Source organism: Ursus maritimus, unplaced genomic scaffold (assembly GCF_017311325.1).
Source record: "Ursus maritimus isolate PB19 unplaced genomic scaffold, ASM1731132v1 scaffold_12, whole genome shotgun sequence".
In the NCBI taxonomy this organism is placed as follows: domain Eukaryota; kingdom Metazoa; phylum Chordata; class Mammalia; order Carnivora; family Ursidae; genus Ursus; species Ursus maritimus.
The window spans coordinates 31,164,564-31,187,614 of record NW_024423564.1 but is presented as its reverse complement, the minus strand read 5'-3'; the positions used below and the strand labels follow the sequence as shown (position 1 = coordinate 31,187,614).

At 40.5% G+C, this 23,051-nt stretch overlaps 1 pseudogene; it reads left to right on the top strand.

The window, feature by feature from the left end:
* The first annotated feature begins 393 nt into the window (after positions 1-393).
* Positions 394-3,022, top strand: LOC103662927 (annotated as a pseudogene).
* Positions 3,023-23,051: the final 20,029 nt, after the last annotated feature.

Below are 23,051 nucleotides of genomic sequence, written 5' to 3'. Positions count from 1 at the left end.
ATGATTGATTGGATATAGGCAAAAGAATTATCCACTTTATGGTTCGCCCAGAACTAAAGAGTTTCCCAAAACATGAGACTTTCAGTTTTAAAATTAAGAGAGCTCCAGGCAAGCCATTCCAGTTTTATGGAACTGTGGGGATTTCATGAATATGGAACTTTTCATTCTAACACCAAGAAATCCCTGGGAAGGGGCGCCTGGGTGGCACAGCGGTTAAGCGTCTGCCTTCGGCTCAGGGCGTGATCCCGGCGTTATGGGATCGAGCCCCACATCGGGCTCCTCCGCTATGAGCCTGCTTCTTCCTCTCCCACTCCCCCTGCTTGTGTTCCCTCTCTCGCTGGCTGTCTCTGTCAAATAAATAAATAAAATCTTAAAAAAAAAAAAAAAGAAATCCCTGGGAAAACAGGGATGAATTTGTCACCCTAATGGGGGTTGAAGTTGTGGGTGAGTGAGGGTGGCACCTAATTTCTGGCTGGGGAATGGAGATAGCAGTCATTGAGGCAAGGCAGGAAAAGAAACAGATTCAGGTGGGAAGAAAATGTTGACTTTTATTTTCAGACATGTCAAGTTTCAGGAGCTTATAGAACACCAAAGAAGAAATGTCTGGTAGACAATTAGTCCTTTTAAGAATCTGGTACTTGGCAAGTTCTATTACATCGACCACTTAAGAGTTGTGCTGTAAGAAGCAACAACCTCTCCTCTTCCTCTCTGCCATCTGCTTGGCAGCCACAAAGCGGCAACCATGCGTGAATTCATCTCCATCCATGTTGGCCAGGCTGGTGTCCAGATTGGCAATGCCTGCTGGGAGCTCTGTTGCCTGGAACATGGCATTCAGCCTGATGGCCAGATGCCAAGTAACAAGACCATTAGGGGAGGAGTTGACTCCTTCAACACCTTCTTCAGTGAGACAGGTGCTGGGAAGCATGTGCCCAGGGCAGTGTTTGTAGACCTGGCACCCATGGTCATTGATGAAGTTCACATTGGCACCTATCACCAGCTCTTCCACCCCAAGCAGCCCATCACTGGGAAGGAAGATGCTGTCAATAACTATGCCAGAGAGCACTACACCATTGGCAAGGAGATCTTTGACCTTGTCTTGAACTGAATTCAGAAACTGGATGACCAGTGCACAGGTCTTTAGGGCTTCTTGGTTTTCCACAGCTTCGGAGGGGGAATTGGTTCTGGGTTCACCTCCCTGCTGATGGAATGTCTCTCTGTCAATTATGGCAAGAAGTCCAAGCTGGAGCTCTCCATTTAGCGAGCCCTCCAAGTTCCCACAGCTGTAGGTGAGCCCTACAACTCCACCCTCACTACCCACACCACCTTGGGGCACTCTGTGCCTTCACAGTTGACAGTGAGGTCATCTAGGACATCTGTCATAGAAACCTCGATATTGAACACTAACCTACACGAACCTAAATACATTGATGGGTCAAATTGTGTCCTCCATCACTGCTTCTCTCAGATTTGAGAGAGCCCTAAATGTTGATCTAACAGAATTCCAGACCAACCTGGTGCCCTATCCTCACATCCACTTCCCTCTGGCCACATATGCCCCTGTCATCTCTACTGAGAAAGCCCACCATGAACAGCTTTCTGTAGCAGAGATTACCAATGCACCAAACCAGATGGTGAAATGTGACCCTCGCCATGGTAAAGACATGTCTTGTTGCCTGTTGTGCCATGGCAATGTGGTTCCCAAAGATATCAATGTCGCCATTGCCACCATCAAGACCAAGTGTACCATCCAGTTTGTGGACTGGTGCCTCACTGGCTTCAAACTGGGCATGAATTACCAGCCTCCTACTGTGGTACCTGGTGGAGACCTGGCCAAAATACAGCAAGCTGTGTGCGTGCTGAGCAACACCACTGCCATTGCTGAAGCCTGGGTTCACCTGGACCACAAGTCTGACCTGAGGAATGCCAAGTGTGCCTTTGTTCAGTGAAATGTCGGTGAGGGCATGGAGGAAGGAGTGTTTTTGGAGGCCCATGAGGACATGGCTGCCCTTGAGAAGGATTATGAGGAAGCTGGTGTGAATTCTGTTGAAGGAGAGGGTGAAGAAGGAAAAGAATACTAAAGTTATAAACGTTCCAAACGTGCTGCTTTTACAGGGAAGCTTGTTCTGTGTTGGACAGTGAAGAGCTGTGCTCTGATCAGTTCATTTGTGTGTAGCAGTGTATACTGTCATACACAACTACTGACCTATGCTTTAAAACACACGCTTTGTTACAGACCCAAGCTGTCCATTTCTCTGATGGGCTTGAATAAAGTATTCCCTGTCTTAAATGAATATAGGGAAAAAAGAGAGAAAATTAGATTTAAAATATGGTTTGGAAGTAATTGGCATTCGATGGTGCTTGAAGCTATGTGAAAAAGTAAGACTGCTCAGGGATGGTTTATGCCAGAGAAGAGGAGAGCAGAGGAAAGAAAGAGAAGGGAATAATGGAAAGTGAGGGGAGGGAAGGAAAGGGACTGAGGATAGACTCTTGGGAAACACCAATATTTACAAGATATATAAAGGTGGCTGAGATGGAGCAGCTACAATGGCAAGATAAAAATTAAGAGTACATTGTCTAGAATTCAGGGCGAGACAATGCTGGGAGGATGTGAGATCAGTGTCCAGTGCTGCACACAGATCAGGTAAGATACAGGCTGAAAATCATCCTTCGGATTTAACAACATGGTCATTATTGATCTTGGTGAAAGCAGCTTTAAGAGAAATGGGAGAGAGGAGCTAGACTGAAGAATGAATGGCAGATAAGAAAACAGAGATAAAGAGTAAAGAAAAAGAAAGAAAAAAAGAGTCTTTCAAAAAGTTTCTGAGGAAGAGAAATATAAATGGAATAGATGAAGGGAGATGTGGGGTTAAGGAAAATGTTTTTATAATGGCTACCTTAGCCCAAGTCTTCTAGGAAAGACACCGGAATTGAAGATTAAAACACTGTTCATGGGGCACCTGGATGGCACAGTTAGACAGCCAATTCTTGGTTTCAGCTCAGGACATGATCTCAGGGTCGTGGGATCGAGCCCTGCATTGGGCTCCCTGCTCAGTGCGGAGTCTGCTTGAGATTCTCTCTGCCTCTCCTTCTGCCCCTCCTGCTTGTGCTCTCTCTAAAATAAATAAATAAATCTTAAAAAAAAAAAAACAACCGACACTATTCTTCATTTGTGAGATGCAAGCCCAGGGAAATGAGGGTAAGGAAAGGAGGAACAAAGCAAGGAGAGACGCAAACCAGTGTGACGAGCTGCACCAAAACACTGACTGCCACTTGGAACAGAAGGCTGCACAAAGGAGGCACACCTCGAAGCAGTCTGCATGGGGTAGGCGGGAGCACCGGGAATTTACTTTATCCTTTGCTGCTCTTCAATCTCATTGGTCAATATTCATCCTATAAGAAACTTACTTCTCCACACTTCCAGGCTATGTCATCCAATCTCCTAGCAGTCATCAGGAAGTCAAATTCCACGCCCTGAGTGTAGTTATTTTTCCAACCTGAATGAAACATTAAAAGCACCCTAGAGCAGAGAGCTCAGTGTGGGGGCCACAGGAGCCATGCAGGCTTGAGGCTCCAATTCCAGACTGCAGCAAAGGTGCGGTGATGGCAGTAGTGACAGACAATACAGCCTAGGGTCAAGTAATAGCTTTATTAAAAAAGAAAATGATCACAAGAGTCTGAGACGATACCCGAAATTTGTATTCAAATTAATGGAAAAGATTTACTGTATTTTATGACATTGAAATTAAATCAATAGAGAAGAAGTTGAAGGTACAGGAGAGAAGGAGTTTCACTGATGGAAAGGTTTGGGTACTAAGAAAAAAATAGGTAGAGATACAAGTAATTTCATAGAAGAGGTGAAAAGAGGCTGTAAATTCCCCACATAAACTCTTAAATTCCCTCAGTCCTAGAACATATTTATTTCGTGCTCATGTCTTGGGCTGGGCACCATAAGAAAATCTACACTATAGTCCACTAACCTTGATCTAACCCCCTCCCTTTAAGATTCATATGATACAAGTTAAAGCCCTGTGCTTTTGAGGGGGGAGGGGGCAGAGAGAGATATAAAGTGGAATAAGCTATAACAGTTAAATGGTATGAGTTGAATCACTATATTGCACACCTGAAACTAATGTAATATCGTGAGTCAACTATACTCAAAAATTTTTTTTAGATAAATAAAAACCCTGGTCCAGAACAGATGGAGCTCTTAGAGCTTTGGCAAAAGCAAACTTGAAACTTTTCATAGGAACCTTCCCAGGACCAAGGTCTCCCATGAACAATGACACACAGGAAGAAGCAATCCATGTTGAAAACATAAATAAATACAATAAAAACAGAATTTTCCTCAAGAACTAGAGAAAAAGAAAACTGAGCGAAATTTTAAACATATTTAAAATGTTCAAAATGATAAAAGAATAAAATAGGGGAATAAAAGGACTATGTTTTTAAAAACAGATAATAAAACAGAATATCTGAAAATGAAGAATACAATCATTAAAATCAAACACATAATGGATGGATTGAATTGTAGACACTGCTGAAGAGAAAACTGAAGAATTAAAAGATGGAACCTAGAAAATCAGTCTAAATGCAGCTTAAAGAAAAAAGAAATGGAATGAACCATGAGAGACCATGGACTCTGAGAAACCAACTGAGGGCTTCAGAGGGGAGGGGGGTGGGGGAATGGGATAGGCTGGTGATGGGTAGTAAGGAGGGCATGTATTGCATGGTGCACTGGGTGTTATATGCAAGTAATGAATCATGGAACTTCACATCAAAAACTACAGATGTACTGTATGGTGACTAACATAATAAAAAATATTATTAAAAAGAAAAAAAGAAAAAAGAAAAAAAGAAATGGAATACATGAAAGCAGAATTAAAAGAAATCATGGATAAAATAAGAAGTTCCAACAGGCAGTTAAGAGGGACTTCAAAACATCAAGAATCAGAAAGACATAATATTTGAAGACATAATGGCAGCAAATGTTCTAGAATTGAAGAAAGATCCATATATGAAGCATGGTATTATACAATGTTGGTGTGCATCTCAGTCTTAACGACCTGTCCTACCTATCTCTTGTTTGAGCTAGTGCTGTACTGATTAACTTCATGCAGGCACAACCTTATTACACCTTATCTCATGCCTGTGCTGCTCACTTCTCACTTGTTGCCCTGGGGTTTCTGGATTGATATCAAGGCACAAATGCTATGGTACCCATATATGAAAACTCCATAAGTGAAAGGGAGTTAACCTTCTATGAGGTGATCCTCTGACATCATTTTTCTCCACCATCCACAAACTTTCAGTGTCAGGTGCTAAACACTCACAGTGAAAGAACTCCATCAGAGGTCTTCAGTCACATTATCAAGTGAGCTGGTACAGTGGGCAGGGGGATAAAGCTGGAAGCCATATCCACACTAGGCTAGCATACTATACACAGAAGTGACTGCAAACTATATAAATATACTCAACTAAATGATTCCCCAATTAAATTTCCTCTTAGATCCTCCCAAACACTTCCAATATCAGCCAACTCAAGGGTAAATATGAAAGAAGGATATTAGTCAGGGTTCTCCAGAGAAACAGGACCAAAAGGATATATATCTATATAGAAAGACATTTATTTTAAGAAATTGGTCCACACCGTTGTGGAGGTGATCTCAAGACTCACAGTCAGCAAACTGGAGATCCAGGGGAAGTGATGGCGTAGTTCCAGTCCGAAACCCAAGGTTGAAAACCCAAGAGGAGGCCATGTTTTAGTTCAAGTGTGAAGGCAGCAAGAGTGAAATCTCAGATCAACACTCAAGCAGAAGGAGTTCCCTCTTACTCGTGGGAAGGTAGGCAATCAGCTTGCAACCAATTGTATAAGGGCCACTTACATTAGAGAGGGCAATCTGCTTTACTCAGTCTACCAACTCAAATGTTAATCTCATCCAAAAACACTCCCACAGACATCCAGAATGACATGTCCCAGCACTCCATGGCCCAGTCAAGTTAACACATAAAATTAACCATCACAGGAAGTCAAAGTAGAATGGTCTAGTGATTTTAACAAATTGCAGGTAAAGTATCCTACTTTTCCAAACTTCACAAAAGTATATGACCATATGAGCATTTTGAAAGGCCGGTAAAAGTAAGGGGCCCTGAGGCTAAGCTTCATTAGTTTCAAGCACTGTTGAGTGACCTAGATAGTGACCTTACATAAATATGTACCCCCCAATACATAGTGTCAAAAGAAAGCACCACTAACACCACCAGACAGCAGCTTTTCTTCTAAAATTTAGGTTTTGTCAAGTATTTTCAATACATGGGCTAGAACATACCAGGAATCTTTGCTCCCACCAGAGAGCCTAGGGCTGCTGTACCCACCTGGTCATGTGAGTAGACATTTAACTATTTCAAGTGTTCTTCATTTCATTTCATTCATCACAATAATTGGTATAAACCCTTCCATTTCACTTGAAACAAATAGCACCTTTTGAGTGTTTGGACAATACTAGATTCCTGATCTTTATCAGAAAAAAAGATACCCCCATTGTCATTTGAGATGGTAATTGGCTGAAGGACTTTAAGCTACACTACAGCATGCAATAGAGTTCTTCCAGCTTTTTAGTTAACCCTGATTTTATTCTTAAAGGAAAAATCATTTATAATTTTATATTTTCTTTTTCAAGAAACAAGTTTATACTGTTTCCACAAGATGACTATCAAGGTAGCTCTGATACCCAGGATACAAAGTTCCATGTGAATCAGCACCATGTACAGCCCTGAGCTAGGAAAGTCACTTTCTAAAGGTTTCCAGTACCCTAACTTTGCAAGTCACCCCAAGGAGGAGGTAGGAAAAGGGCTATGTTTACTCTTTGTGTACCTTAGGGAGAACTAGAAGGAAGGTTTCTTCCTCTTCCTCTTTCTCTCCTGTTTCCCCCCTCCCCTCCCCCTCCCCCTCCTCTCAGTTCTACCAGATGGAGATGTTGGTGATCTGTTAATACCAGAAGCTCTATAAAAAAAAAAAAAAAAAGGCAAAAACTATGAATTGCACCCATCATACTCCCAGTGGAAAGTGTATCCTGGAAAAAAGGGTTACAAGTCAAAATGCACTGAGGAGATTCCAAACCAAGACACAAAACAATCCCTCTTTTAATCCTCTACAGTCTCAGTAGCAAGAAGACCCTCTCCCTTTCTCAAGGATATCTTCATCCCAGAAGAGGGTACTATCTAGGCTACTGAAATATTTCCATTCAGTTCCTGCCCTCGTGCTCTAGAATCTCAGGAAAATAGAAAAATGAATATGAGAAAGATGCAAAGATACGGGTGGAAGTTTAGTATATTAAACATAGTATAATAAATCTATGTAGGGACACCAAAAACCAAAATTTGATTTTCTGGTGAAAGACTCAAAACTAAATTCTAGGGTTTTTTTCCCCTTTCCCTAAACTCTCTTAACTGGCACAGATTAATCCATGTTCTCTTCCCTCATTCCAAAATATAAGTCTTATGTCCACATATACCAAACACTCCCAGTTAAGACTATATTCTACCGCACCTGTACCTTCTCTTCCCACCCGTCAAGATGTATGTTTATCAAAAATCAGTTTGTGATGTGTTTTTATTATTCTAACTGCATTATTGAATTAAAAATTTTATAAACTGATGAAGTATGTGCGAGAAAAGAGAGGTAGATTTTTTATGAAACTTACACTGAATGCTTTGGTAAAAACTAGATAAAGGGAGTTGCTAAAAAAAAACTGCTGTCAAATTAAGTGTGAGTGAGATAAAAAGATTGGTGAAAAAAATTAAAATCTCAAGGGATACTGCACTAAGATTGCTTTGCAAATGTCTTTAAAGTTTTGTGCAACTTTCAAGAAACTAAAACTGAAAATCATAGACAATGAATTATGATTAAGATGAAAGCAAAAATAAAACAACTCAGAACACTGAGCGGATTCACATTTAAAAAATAAAACAAGGCATTAGCCCAATATCAAAATATTGGTGTATGTATGTATATCTGTGTGTCTCATTTTGAATGAGTCCCCACTTTGAGTCTTTAAACTGATTACCATTCTCTAGAGCCTTCCACTGTGCAACACTTCCAAATGCTATGTTCATTGGTTTCCCAATGCCGGCCCAACAAACTAAACTCTGTGGTCTTAGCAAATTCTACATAGTTTTGCCTAACTTAATTCTCTAATTTTATTTTGTAGTCATATACTTTATCTGTAGCCCAACTGGACTCACAATTCTCTAAACCCATGTTGTAATTTTCAGTGCATGCTAGTCTCTTTAATTGGAAGAAAGAGAGGAAGGGAGAGAGGGATGGAAAAAGGGAGGAAGGCAGGGAGGGAGGGAGGGAGAATTAACTTCCTGATGAGGCTCCAGTGACAGGTGTGAGGCAGTGATGATCACAGATGGCCCCAGGGCGGCTGACCTCCCTCGCAGTTCTAGCTACCTCACTTAGTACATGGGCTCACAGTGATGTGCTCCGGTACTATTAAGTGTGGCAAGTATGGGGAATGCATCAACATACATAAATGACATCAATCATGTGGAAGAAAGCAGAATTCAAAAATTCTATAAGCAGAACGCAGGTAGCTAACCTTAAAAAGGACAAATGTGAATTTTGAGTGATGTAGGGAACTAATGTTCATTTGACTGTCTTATTCTATACATTTGCTTAAGTTCACAATAAAAAGAAATTTATAAACATATACAAAATGTTCTACAAGCTGAAGAAGTTAGTTATAAAGTGAATTAGGGGAAACTAAAGTACTCTGGGTTGGGAAGGAAAAGACAGGACCATTAGTTAGCAACCAGTCGAGGCCCAACCTGGGAGTTCTTAAACAATCAACAGATTTCAAAATAATTTCTAAAATAACACATGCTCAATCTTTTTAGTCCCTTCGTTTCTTCCTCATTCCTTAACCAAGAGGGAATTAATAATTCAATTATTTTTCTATCCTTTTTCGTTTTCTGCCTGTAATTTTATTTTCCATTGGTTCGATAAAGTTTTTCTTAAAAAAATGACAGAATTATGAAAACTCTAAGCTAGAAAAGACCTTGAGCAATTATCTTCCATTTCCCTACTTTTAGACAGCATCACAATAATGCTCTCCCAGGCAGATGATGAGCTATGTTATTTTTTAAACCTCCAGAGGAGAAGATTCTACAATCTCCCAACGTTAACTACTCTCACTGTCAGGAAATTCTTCCATATGTAATCTCAGTCTCTCATGCTGCTGTTCAAATCAGTTTCCACTCGGCAGAGCTGAGTCGATATTGAGAACAGCTGGTCTTCAGCCTCCATGTAGCCATTCTTCATTTGCTGCCATTGTAGTGTAATGAGATTGAATTTGCTGTATAGCTTTGATTTAGTCTTTAACTTATATCCTTCTCCAGGCTGATTAACCCCAGCTCCCCAACCTACCCAGAGAGTTCATTCATACTCTTATCTGTACCCCCACGTCACTTTGTAAGTATCTCCACCAGAACATTATCACAATTTAGTGTGATTATATGTTTGCCTGACTGTCTCCCCACACCTCCTTCTGTCTTATCTGTGTACCTATCTCTGTGATTGGCATATAATAGGTCCTCAATAAATGACCATTGAATGACTCAATGAACGGATGAAATGGCATCCAGATAAACCATTTTCTTCTAACCGTTCAGCCATGGTTGTGGCTGTCTTCTCTTCCGTTTCTTTTGACAATAAGGAACAGAAACCAGCTCTAGTAGTTTGAGCAAAAACAGGGAATTGAGTGCAAGACTAATGGATTACCTTACCAAATCTAAGGAAGAATTAAACCCAGGCTCAGAAAGGGTAAGAACAAGTGCAATTCTGTGTATTTCTCTTGCAGGAGGTGGGGGTTCTTCCTTCCAGAGCAACTGTGGCTCCTCAGGCAAGATTTCCAGTTCACAAGCGCGACACACTGCTCGGCTTACCTTAGAGCAGATGACAGGCCTCAGCCAGTAAGCCATGGTCCAGGAGACTCAACGCTGAGATGGCCGTCAGGGTGGGGGGAAGGAGAACAGATGTCTGTGCACGTGGCAGCCCCTTAGAGAAGGGCAACCCTGCAAGTGGAGCCACCCAAGAGGTGCCTCCGACAAAGACTCACGGACCCTTCAGGCCCACTGTCTCTGTTGAGTTCTTACGAGGATGTCAGAGACCTGAATAAATGAGGTAATTCAACCTTACCTTTTTTTTTTTTTTTTTTTTTTTTTTTTTTTGCCTATTTTTCTTCCAGCCTCTGGTACCATGATTTAAGAAGATAAAAACCTGTCTTACTCAGTTGAAGTGTAAATTTCCTTTGAACTATGGATCAGTGCTTGAGCTAATGACAAATATTATCACAAGATTTACGGCACACAGAAAAATCTTTCTTTCTGAAATTCAGTGTACTTTGTATGTCACTGAATTGGTAGCAGACTCATACATGAGATACTGAATAGCCAGGAATAAATAGGTAGTGGCCAAGACCCCAAACACCCTTCCAGTTGGCTCAGCAAGGTTTCAGCAGCCTATCTTGAGCTTCCTCATAAGGATATCTGCCCCAAAAAGACCCTGGAGAAGGAGGGAAGGAGCAGTGGGTCAGCTACATACTAATAACACCTTGCAATAATTTAGCAGTTTTCAATTTAAGTCTCTTACCTCTTATTCATTTTATAATTGAGTTAAACACCTACAATAGGTGAAAAATAACCACAAATTCTTTCTAGCTCCTCTCACAAAGAGGAGTCCATTTTCCCAGCCCTTCAATAGGGGCTGGCCTTGAGATTTGGTTTGACTGAGTGAGGAGGAAGTGACATTGTGTAAATTCCAAGCCTAGACCTCAAGAGACCATAAGAGAGGACAAGAAACCATGTAGGAACTTCTAGCTTGGGGGGTGTTTCCTGGACAGAAATACGTAATCTATACATCACCAAAACACACAGCTAATTTCAGACTATAGTAAAGGAACAGGGGTCCAATAAGGCATTTACAATAAATATATATTTCAAAGTACCTCTTGCCTTTTATTTGATATGGCATAGATCTACAATCTTCCTTCAAAAAATTTTTATTATTTATATATGCACATACACACCTAGATACATATTTTTATAACCCATCAAATTTATAAGCATGTTAGTCTTGATTTCCTAACGTTTTGAAATAATGTTCATACTTCGACTTCGGCTAATCCAGGATCGTTCTTCTCCAGGTTTTTTAAGACATTCAGGCAGTCTATTAAATCTTCTTCAGAATGTAGACCATTTTCAAAATTCTCGCTACTCTTTTTGCCTCATTTACTGAGAGAATTAAACTTATGTTTTATATGTTTCCAGTTCTGTTCTCCTGAGTGAGTTATCTGAAAGTTAACTGGGTAGTTGAAATCTATGGACCATCTCCCTGGTTGTGGAGATTTGGCTTTGCTCCACTTCATCTTCCCTGACTTCTTGATTTGGAGATCTGTCACAAGCCCCTGCTGTGAGATCTTCTTTATTCTGTTTTCCTTTTATCTTTACCCAGAGACTTTCAAGAATTCTTCTTTGTTCTTCCTATTTCCATAGTTACTTTGGTATTGGAATATCTTCCTAGGTCTCGTCCCGCTAGATAGAGAAGTTTATGGACGCTTAGTTTGAATATGGAATGAGAGCTGGGATACTTAATAAGTAGCACAGAAGCCAGCCAAGAATTTCCCACAGCTGGCCATACCATACACCCTTCTGTACTCATTATTTTACTATGTTTTTGATAATATTCTGCTTCTCAAAGACTAAACAAGTCACCGTTTCTTGCCTTAAAAAAACCATATTCACTTTGTATGGCTCCACCTCTTATTCATTTTTAATCTAATACTTTCATTGCCCTATGTCAGTTTCCAGTTTCTGACTTTCTTTTCTCCCACGATGATTATTTGCTTTCTATTCCTCACTCACTCTACTCCCCTTCCTCGAAGTCTGGTATCTCCTCTTACCTCAGAAAAGAGATAGTAATCACCCTGATAAACCATAGACCAAAACAAACAAACAAACAAAACACCTAAACTCCATGGAACGAGACTTAGAACATTATTTTAGGAGATTTCTTCAAATCCTACTATTCGTCCAGGCACTGGTGTACCATAGAACCAGCTGCCTCTCCTCACACTCACAACTTGCCCTTCTAAAAATAATGCTTTTCTGGAAGAGGGGGTGAGAGAGGGCTCCATGGAAGGACAGACACTACTGACTAAGAACATCAAAAAGAAATTCTGCTAATTCTTTTTATATGGAGTTTAGATGAGAGGGGAGGGGAGAGAAGGAAAGACAAGCATCTGATCCCATTCTTCAAACAGCACAACTGAGCACCTTGGTCATATAGTTGATATCCCCATGCCTCAGTTTCCAACAAGGCTTGCATAAGGTATCCCATATGTGAAGAGAGTAGGCAGATAATAAATGAACTTTGTACATGAAAAACTACTTTTAATACACTATACAGGTGTAAGAAAAAATTATTTCCATTTTCCACCTAAGCAAAAGTGAGTCTGAAAGTTGAAGACCTGCCTAACCTCATAGGCTTGGTCTCCTGACCTCTATGAACTTGTGTATCAGACTCTGTGTATGGCAAGTATATATGGAAACCTTTGACTTGAAAGAGTTTACAAATCAGTTGTGGAAAAATGCCATACACACAAAAGAGCAAATGACATCATCATCATCATCACTGCTATTATTTAGTGCTTACCTTGTGCCAGACATTGTTTTACATGCAATGATTCACTTAATCCTCTCTGCGGTCTTGTCAGGCAGGCGTTACTTTATCTTCAATGTAGAGTAGAAGTAAAGGTTTAGTGACTTGACTGAGGTCACCAGGAAGGTGAAGGGTACCACCAGAATTTGAAGTCTGTTGCTTAGCTCCAGAGTCTGTGTGTTGGACTACTATATTCTACCGACTTTCTGCAAAACAGTATACAGAAGGCATTCCATGTTCGTGATTTAATAAGAGTGGTAGAGTGTCAGGGAAATTCATATTGAGGGAAAGAGAGAAGAAAGAAAGAAACACAGGCAAGCATTCGTCTTACCAAAAACAAAAACAAAAAAACTAGCGTAGAACAGGAAACTGGGATAAGATTTATTTAACTGGAAGAAGCTAAGAAAAGATCATGGCAGAAAAGAAAAAGAAAATCTGTGCTTGGCATTTTCAGGAACTGCCAATGGAACCATTCGGACCAAAGCAGAGGATTTGGGTGAAAGCATAAGAATGGAGCGTTAGGCATGAATATGTTGTGGCTGGTCCACAATGAAAAGTTAAGTTTAGACTCAGTAGTAAACAATGGGAAACCACAAAGGCTTTTTAGTAAGAAGCTAAAGTCTGAAATTTTGTTTTGCTGTGATAAATGGACTAGATTAGGGAGGGGAAGACACAAGATCTGCAGGAAGGAGTTAAGCAACTCTTGCAATCATCCTGGGTGGCATGAGGTAACAAGGACTCAAACCAGAGTGATGTGGAGGGGGAGGGGAGGACAAAGAGGCCATAGCTGACATTATTCACAGAAAATTCACAGGTCCTGGTGACAGGATGGGGAAAACACTGGATTTCCAAGACATGACCCATACCCTCACACAACAAATGCCGTTCTCTGTATGGCTCCGGTAGCATTAGAATTTGCAACCTCTCAAACGTGTGGTTCTGGGGGAGTTCAGCAAAGGCATTTGCCTGCCGGAGATGAAAGACCAAAGAACTGTGGCCTTACCCTAAAATAACATACTATAAGGAATAAAAAATGAAGGACATGTCCAATAACCGAGAGAAGATTTTTTCAAGAGAAAGGGGCTTTAGCTATTAACAATGACATCTTGGACAAACAATTTATATTTTCTGGAACTCAGCTTCCTGGTTTGTAAAATGAAACTAATAAGATTTATCCCCCCAAATTGTTCATGCCATTTAAGGAGTCATGCTATATAAAATCCGTAGGAAAGTGTCTAACATTGAATAGCTATTAAGTAAATGACAATAATTATAATTGTAGGTATTCTTTTCTGAGGCAATCACAAACTTGAGGTGCAAATGCAAGCTAGTGTTTCTGTATTTTTAATTCCCACGTGTTTGTTGGGCACCTACTAGCTCTGTGGGAAGCATCAGAAACATATAAAGCATAAACAGAGTTTATGTTCTTGAGAAATTCCTTGGTAAGATGTAGAAGAGTTAGAGTTAAATGTATTACTAGGAGAAAAGAATTTCTGAAGTGGAAGAGACAAAATTGAAGACCGGAGTCAAGAAGAGCGTGTATGGGAAAATGTCACAAAATGTGAAAGTGAAAGGATAAGTCTTAGATTATCTTGACTTTGAAATTTCTGGAAAGATACAACATTTCATGTTCCACAGAATAATAAGTACAAATAATAACTCTGCAACAACTAACTCATGGATCGCTTACTACATACCAGGCACTATTCTAAGAGCTTTATACATATTAATTCACTTAGTTTGCAGAACAACTTTTGACATAACTTCTATGCTTTCCCTTGTACAAATGAATAGACAAAAGGCCCACAGAGCTCAATAATTTGTCTAAAGTCATTCGACTATTAAATGGTGGAGCTACGATTTAAAACTAGGCCCCTCCAGCTCCATAGTTCAGGCTCTTAGGGGCGTCTGCAAGTAGATCCTGGAGGAAGGGAGGCATTTCATGGAAGACAGCCTTCTAAGAGTAAAAGAAAATATACTCTAATATGGTCAACCCAGTGTGCCATTTTCCTAGAATAGGTATCCAGGTAGCTTCATGGAATCAGTCCTACTTTTCTCATCAAACTGTGCAATCAGGAAAGACTAAAGTACAACCACGGTTTTGGAGTTCTGAGGAGAAAATTAACAAACCTTGGGCTTGCCTAGGAGCAAGACACACCATCTCTACGTTCCAGGTAGTGCTGGAATTCTGGGAGACAAAGCTGAATTTGGGAAGTGAAAGACTGGCCATACAAACACTGTTGCAGAATGGGATATGGGTTGCTGTTACACTTAAGATAGTGCAACGAAGAGACCCCTCCAGAGTGAGAACAACTTCCCTGAGTCAGAGAAGCGAGAGGTTCCCAATGGCATGCCAAATGGATACCTGACTACTTGACACAATTCAATTACACACCAAACCAACACCAAGAAATCCCCGTATACACCAAACAAAGTCAGGAATAATACCAGGAAAACAGTATCGAGTACTTATTCTGTGTCAGATGTAGTTCCAAGTGTTTCCGTGCAGTATCTAATGTAACCTCACAGTTCTGAGGGTAGTATGGTTTTCAGTCTACAGATGATGAGACTGAGATACAAAGGCCACACCGCTAATGAGCGCTGCTGTCAGAATTCGAACCCAAGTAGCCTGACCGAGAGCCCCCACTAACCGGAAGAATTTATTTCCTTCAGGTACACACGTAATCTTTATTTTTCTCATTTCCTTTATACCTGGAAGTTTGTACCTCTTAATCCCCTTCACCTATTGACTGGACTGATATTTTTCACACAATTCAGAACAATTTTCAGGCCTTATTAAGTCCTGACTCAAAATCTCAGGCTCTTAACAGCAGAAGACTTAATCTCTTCATTACCCTTTCTCTCCTATTAACCCAAGTTAGGCCTAAATTTTCTTGTATTTTCAGGATGATATACGGATTAATAATATAGTTATAGGTAAAGATATCAGCACTGATGCTAGTTCCTAGACCGACTGAGGAAGAAACAGTTTGAAATTTGAGTTGGTTAGCAAATATGTCTTTAAGTCTATGAGATTCCCTAAGTAGTGATGTTTTCTTCTTATGTGGAGTAATTTTCTGTTAACTTAATTGGGACAATATGACAGGGAATCTATTAAGTATTTTTTTCTACTTACAGAACAAAATTTGAATAAAACCAGCATGAAAAACTAAAAGCTCGTCACTAAAGTCATATAACGGTTCACCACTAGATGGAGCAACTAAATTTTAAATTTTTCACTCATGGCAAAACTTTAAGCTTGTTTTGAATTTAGTCCTGATTTTAGGTCACTTGTTTCTTATCTGCTCCCTTTTCTTTTTCCTCATCAGCTGTTTGGACATTTATTATAACCTCTGGCAGAGAACATTTAATAAAAACATCGTTGCTGTTAGTGCATTTCATGCTAGTAAACCGAAAGCTCTGTGTGAAAAGATGGACCACAGGCAAACAAAAATTCAGAATTTCAAGTAAATTAGAAATTCAACTGACACAGATTTTAATATGCTCCACAACTACATTAGCTGCTCTCCTACCTGTGATCTGCTAGTGAACAGTGTGACCCATCCCACTGGACAAAGCAAAAATTACCTCTGCCACACCAGAGCCAGTGTCGCACTGTTTGTGTGCAGACGTCCTCACGTGTAGATGACTTTGTGTGTGCATTAAACAATGCAGGCCTGGCCAGAAGAGCCAGGATGATGTTTGATAGTGTGGCATAGGAAACACAACGTTTAGCGTCAATAATTTCTGCATAGTTGGGGGGAGTTTTTCTAGACCATGTGCATTATTCTGAAATGCAAGAGCCATGAAAGCCAGAGCCATCATCCATTCATTTCATAAACATTTATTAAGAGAATTAAGGTTATGTGCTGGGCATCACTTCCATCTTAGGGACAGAACTTTGTCTGAGACTAGGCCAAGGCGGACTGCGCCCTGGAAATCTCAGCATTACATGGGTCTGCTCTGGAAAAACAAGAAAGAAGGATAGCTAGAATGAGTGAACTAAGGATTGAGGCTTGTGCTAACCAGGGTGATGGACGAAGGGGATCAAAATCGAATGGGGACAGACACTTTCCCTTTATCTGCTCCTGACTATGGGTGTCAACAATCCTAGACGTGGAATAGTAGAGATCCACGTCAGAACCTCACAGAACACCAAGGTTTGTCCGAGCATCACTGTGTTTAATACAGCTACTTGTTAGTTTTATGTTCCTGTTTCAGGCTGAGCCACTTTAGTCTAATTTTTTTTTTGTCATTATAAAGACTTGAACTGAAGAATACTTTTGCTCCTGTGGAAAACAGTATGGAGGTTCCTCGAAAAGTTAAAAATTGGGGCACCTTGGTGGCTAAGTCAGTTAAGCGTCCAACTCTTGATTTCGGCTCAGGTCATGATCTCAGGGGGGCGTGGAGCCTGCTTAAGGTTCTCTCCCTGCCTCTGCCCTCTTCCCACCCCTGCTCACGTGCACTCTCCCTATCTCTCTAGAAAGAAAGAAAGAAAGAAAGAAAGAAAGAAAGAAAGAAAGAAAGAAAGAAAGAAAGAAAGAAAGAAAGAAAGAAATAGAACTACCCTATGATTCAGCAATTACACTACTGGATATTTACCAAAAAAATACAAAAACACTAATTCAAAGGGATATATGGACCCCTATGTGTATAAGCAGCATTATTTACAATAACCAAGCTAGTGAAAGAGCCCAAATGTCCATGGATTGATGAATAAAGAAGATGTGGTGTATATATATTTATATATATACACACACATACACTATATATATATATGTATATATATATATGTATATGAATATATGTGTATATATATATGTATATATATATATAATATTATTCAGCCATAAAAAAGAATGAAATCTTGCCATTTGCAACAACATGGATGGAGCTAGAGAGTATTATTTTAAGTGAAATAAGTCAGTCAGAGAAAGACAAATACCATATGATTTCACTCATACGTGGAATTTAAGAAACAAAACAAATGAGAAAGGGGAAAAGAGAGAGAGACAAACCAAGAAACAGACTCTTAATTATCGAGAGCAAACTGATGGTTACCAGAGGGGAGGTGGGGGTGTGAAATAGGTGGCGGGGATTGAGGAGAGCACTTGCCAAGATGAGCAGCAGGTGACGCATGGAAGTGTTGACTCACTATATTCTACACCCGAAACTAATATAACACGGTATGTTAGCTGGAATTTAATAAAAACTTAAATTTTTTTAATTTTAAAAAATAAAAAAATAAAGAGTACTTTTGCATAACATTAAAATTCTCTGTCTAGACCAATAACAGGAGTCAAGATTCTGTTGATTAGAAGTCAGGTGAGCCGCGCTCGTGACAGAATGATACATCATTAAAGCTTTTCCTGCCTGAATGGGACAGCTGCCTAATGCTCAAACACTTTCCTCGTGGGCTAGTTGGGTAGGCAGTCACCCAAAGACCATTTCATCTGATCTTATTTAGAGTTTGATAAGCCTGATTATCTGGTTTCTTGGTCCTTAGCAGATTTGAGATAACAAATGAGGACGAGAATGACAATAACAAATATTTATCGAGCACCCATTATTTTCCAGGCATTGTTCTAAGCAGTTTTATTTCACTTAATCCTCACGACAACCTCATGAGTTCACACATGGAAAAAACTGAAGAGCACAAAGGCTAAGTACCTTGCTCAGGGTTACATGGGGCAGATCTGAGGTGTCCCCCCAAACAGCTGGGCTCCAGACTTACTTTCAAGACCACTAACTACTGAGAAGAAGGGCTGGTAACTCGCAGGTCTGTAGACAGCAGTGAGAAATGACCCTAACTAATCCACCAGCAAGAGAAGAGAGAGTTAGCGAAGAGCAGCTGAACAAATGCAAATGCACGATAATCTGGGGTCACTGAAAGCACCAGCAAACTGCTCTTTCACGGAGTTTCTGGATTTTTCAGGACACTTTAGATTTTAAGCATTTATTCCCATTACCCCATAGGGCACTCAATATTTTCATACTGTTTTCCCTAACTTTCAACTCAGAAAATAGCTACCCAAATATACCCAAAATGTACTCAGCCTTAAATAGTCTAGCAATGATAATAATGCAGCTCAGCGATCATGAGAGTCAATTGCGAATGTGCCTGTGTCAAGTTCTCTGAGAGTCGTGCTTGCTCCAGGTACTAGGGACCATGATGTAGGAACCAGGGCATATGCAGATGGCCTCTGCTAAGGGGAAGCTTAGAAAGAAGCTGCCATTAATCTCGTTAGGATGGCCGGCATGTGCCCCACCCCCAGGAAAACCAGAGATACTGGAAGTACGGGCTGCTTACTGAGGAGCCCGCGCTAACAGCTAGTCTCAAGGCTTAGCCCAGACCATACATGCATCCCAGATGAGGAGTGGGGAAAGCTGTCATAATACACACCCTCACCCCACCTGTAAGTCAAGTGGACACAAGAGATCCCCTGTACACTGTTGCCTGGCTCCACTGGGACCAACAGCCTGAGCCAACTTTTCACGGTAAGTCTCCCTTTCTTCTCAGAAAGGAAGAACTAGAAAGTCTTTGGGGAGCCCTGTCAACTTCCTGTAGGAAGACAAAAACAGTATTTTTAAGAGTTCAGTGTACGAATGACTCAGAGCGAGTGGGATGGGTACAAGAGCGGGTCCAGGTGTGATGATACCTGATATTAATATGATTTGAAGTGCCTTTCATGAAAAAGAATTCAAAATTATGAATATAAAACACTTAGGTTCAATATGAATATTCATACAGAATAAGAAAAGGAACTGTAACAAATCACAAATTTTGAAAAGCTGACAAACACCACAAACATTCCCAAATCTAAAAAAAGAACATAATATTTTCCTAGTTAATCATGACACAATCTATCATCTTTTCCCTATATTTTTGGCCGTATAATCTCTGATAACATCTTTACATGATAGTGATTTTACAATATTATCTACAGAGGAAATTGGAAGATAATCTTTCCTCTTGAACAGTTGATCAAAGTTTTCTCATTACTGATAGATCAGAAAAGTGTCTTTCATGTTCACTGCTCACCGTTCCCAACATCATTTCTAGGACTGCTGTCAAGCTTGGAAAACATCACGTTTTTATCATAAACCAACTGTAAGATAGCAGCGCAATTCAAGTTTTCTTGGCAGGGACACACTAAGGTACTCCTTGAATTCATGACACTAACCTATTGCTGGGGCCTTGGAAGCAGCCCCGACAGGCGGTAAACCCTGAAGCTTAAACCTTAATAACGTCATGACAACGCCCCTTCTGGGTGACCGGGTAATTTCCAATTCAGATTTGAGGAGCCATCAAAAACCCAGTAGAAAATATGTGTGGGGGCCACAGCAGATGGCTCCCCATAGTTTAGCCATTTGAAGACTTCGGGAATCACTTGCAGTCTCTACAGCTAAACCACACGAATCAGCAACAACGCAGACGCTTCCTCCGGGGGTGGGGATCAACCTCCGCGAGCAAACTAACGGAAGCATTGCATGAATCCGGACCATTCGGTCAGTAGAAAGAGGGGCCTGCGCTATCACAGAATATGGCCCAAAGGGGAAACACACACTTTCTATTTCCTTTCCCAAGACCTGACCCCTTTCGAGTGGGTTAACGAAAATGCAGAAGACAAGAAGAGTGCCTCATAATAAGTGGTTTTCAAAAATCACTGCTTCACGTCATTTAGAGGAGACCAAGAAATACGGTATTGTAATAGACGGTGTTCGGAGATCGCACCTGTTACATAGTGTATGGGCTTTGGAATCAAGGGGACTTAGAATCAGGTCTCATCACCCAGTTTCATAATGTATGAACTCATGCTAGCTTTATTTCATGTATACCCCCGACCCACACCAATCCCCTTCACCTCCAAGCAATTTTTTTTAACGAATTCCAGAAACCGTAACTATTCATTGGTAAATTTTCTAGAAGGTAGAGGAAAGGACTAAAAGAAAGGATTTGGGGCACCTGGGTGGTTCAGTCAGTTAAGTGTCTGCCTTTGACTCAGGTCATGACCCCAGGGTCCTGGGATCAAGTCTCCTGTCGCTCCTTGCTCATCAGGGAGTCCGCTTCTCCCTCACCCTCTGCAGCTCCCCCTGCTTGTTCTCTCTCTCTCAAATAAATAAATAAAATATATATTTAAAAAAGAAAGGACTTTTTAAAATCAGCTTGGCTGCCATAACAAAATACTGTAAATTGAGCAGCTTATAAGCAACAGAAATTTATTTCTCACAGTTCTGGAGGCTGGAAGTCTGAGACGAGGGTGCCAGCAGGGTCAGGTTCTGGTGGGAGCGCACCTCCGGGTTGTAGACTGCTGACTTCCAGCTGAGGCCTCACATGGCGGAGAGCAGAGAAAGGACGCAAGCTCTCTCCTGCTCAGAGGGCATCGATCCCGTCCAGGAAGGCCCCACCCTCATGCCCTCATCTGACCCTGATTATCTCCTGCAGGCCCCATCTTCTAATAGCATCACATGGGTAAGGGAGGTTTCAACATACGAATCTCGGGGATACAAGCATTCAGTCCATAACAAGACTCTTTAAAAAATAATAACCATAATAACACTATCATACTTTTGAAATTAATAATAATTCTGTAACATCAAGAAATATCTACTCGTACACTTTCTCTATTGATGCAAAAAAAACCCCGAAAACTAAAAGTTTAAAGCAAAAACCCCAATGAGCTGACAGTGAAAAAAGATTATGTTTAAACGTTAGTTTTACCCAGTTGATGACCACGACAAATTCTGGGCTTGATTTACCGCTTCTAAAATGAAGAAAATGCCCAAACTCTCGTTCTCTCATTACGGTTACAAAGAGCAAGTTACCTAACTTCTCTGAGCTTTAACATCTCATGTATAAAATGGGAATAATAATAACCGCCTTATAAGATAGTCAAGAATATTGAAGAAGGCAAAATAGGTGAAGTACTTGACACAAAACCACCACTCCAAAAAAATTCTATTTCTCTCTTCTCTTTTGAATCCCAAATTCAACTTAAAACAGCACTGCTCCATTTAATAGTGTGCAACCCATGCTTTGATTTCCTCTCTCACGTATTCACAACAACCCGGAAAAGGAAACACCTGAGGTTGTGTGTAATCTAAGGCTCAGAGAGATGGATAGACTTAGCCCCAAGCACCCAGCTGTTAGATGGCAGAACCGGGGTTTGATTAGAAAAAGCTCCTGACTCCCTTTTGTTCCTTTGAACCTGTGGCATCAAATGAAAGCTAAGCTCTATTCTGAATATTGCGTTCACAGATGTAGGAGAACATGTAACAGTCCTAAGGAAAATTTCCATCTAAAAATGTTACATATTTTAAGTTGTTCGAACTAATGGGGAAAATTAGGCTATCTCAAAAACTCATTCCTTTAGGTGTTCCGGTCACCAGAGGTGTCAGTGAAAAAGAGTCACGTGAAGGTTTTAAAAAATTAACTACATTGAAGCTCAAATGCCCAATTTATTACACATTTAAAGTAAATTTCTAAGCCTAATGTTGATGCCCTTAAATAATCACATCTAAAATCGATCAGTGAAGTTCACAATGTTTTTCAATTTCTTTTTTTTAAGATTTTATTTATTTTAGAGAGAGAGCAAGAGAGAGAGAGAGAGCATGAGCAGGGGGAGGGGCAGAGGGGGAGGACAGAGGGAGGACTCAGCTGAGCCCGGAGCCCCAGGTGGAGCTCGATCTCACAACTCTGAGATAATGACCTGAGCTGAAACCAAGAGTCGACATTTAACCAACTGCACCAGCCAGGTGCCCCTGTTTTTTAATTTCTAAACAAAAATGCCTCTATTTTCTCATAAACAAAACTAGAAACCATTGTCTATAAGAAACAGGGCAACCTGACCAAATGCTCATTGTAATTAGCGTTCCTATTGTAATTCAGGTTGCGGGAGACAGGATACCCCCCCCCCCAATATCCTTGACTTTACGGATTTAGAAGTAAAAAGTCACTGGCTTCCCACCCCTGCACTAAGAACCCAACCATTCATATGATCATTCATTCACCGTAATGCCCTCTGGGCAAATGCTAAGTCCTTCTCAGCTACAAACCCTGTGCAAAAAATTATTTTATAGCTCAGTAGTTGTGTATGTTTGTTTGTATGAGCCTTACATGTTTCTTCATAAGTTGGCTTCTAGGTATTTCCTGTAGTTTGTTGCTATTGTGGGTGAAATTCCCCCCTTTAGATTTTCTCACTGATATTTGCTGGTATATAAGTAAATTGTCGTGAGCCTAGTGTAGACCTGGATGAGAGGACAGAAGCGATGTCCTCAACTCTCTCAGGCAATATTGACAAGCATTATCCATAAGGCTGCATCAGAATTCAAA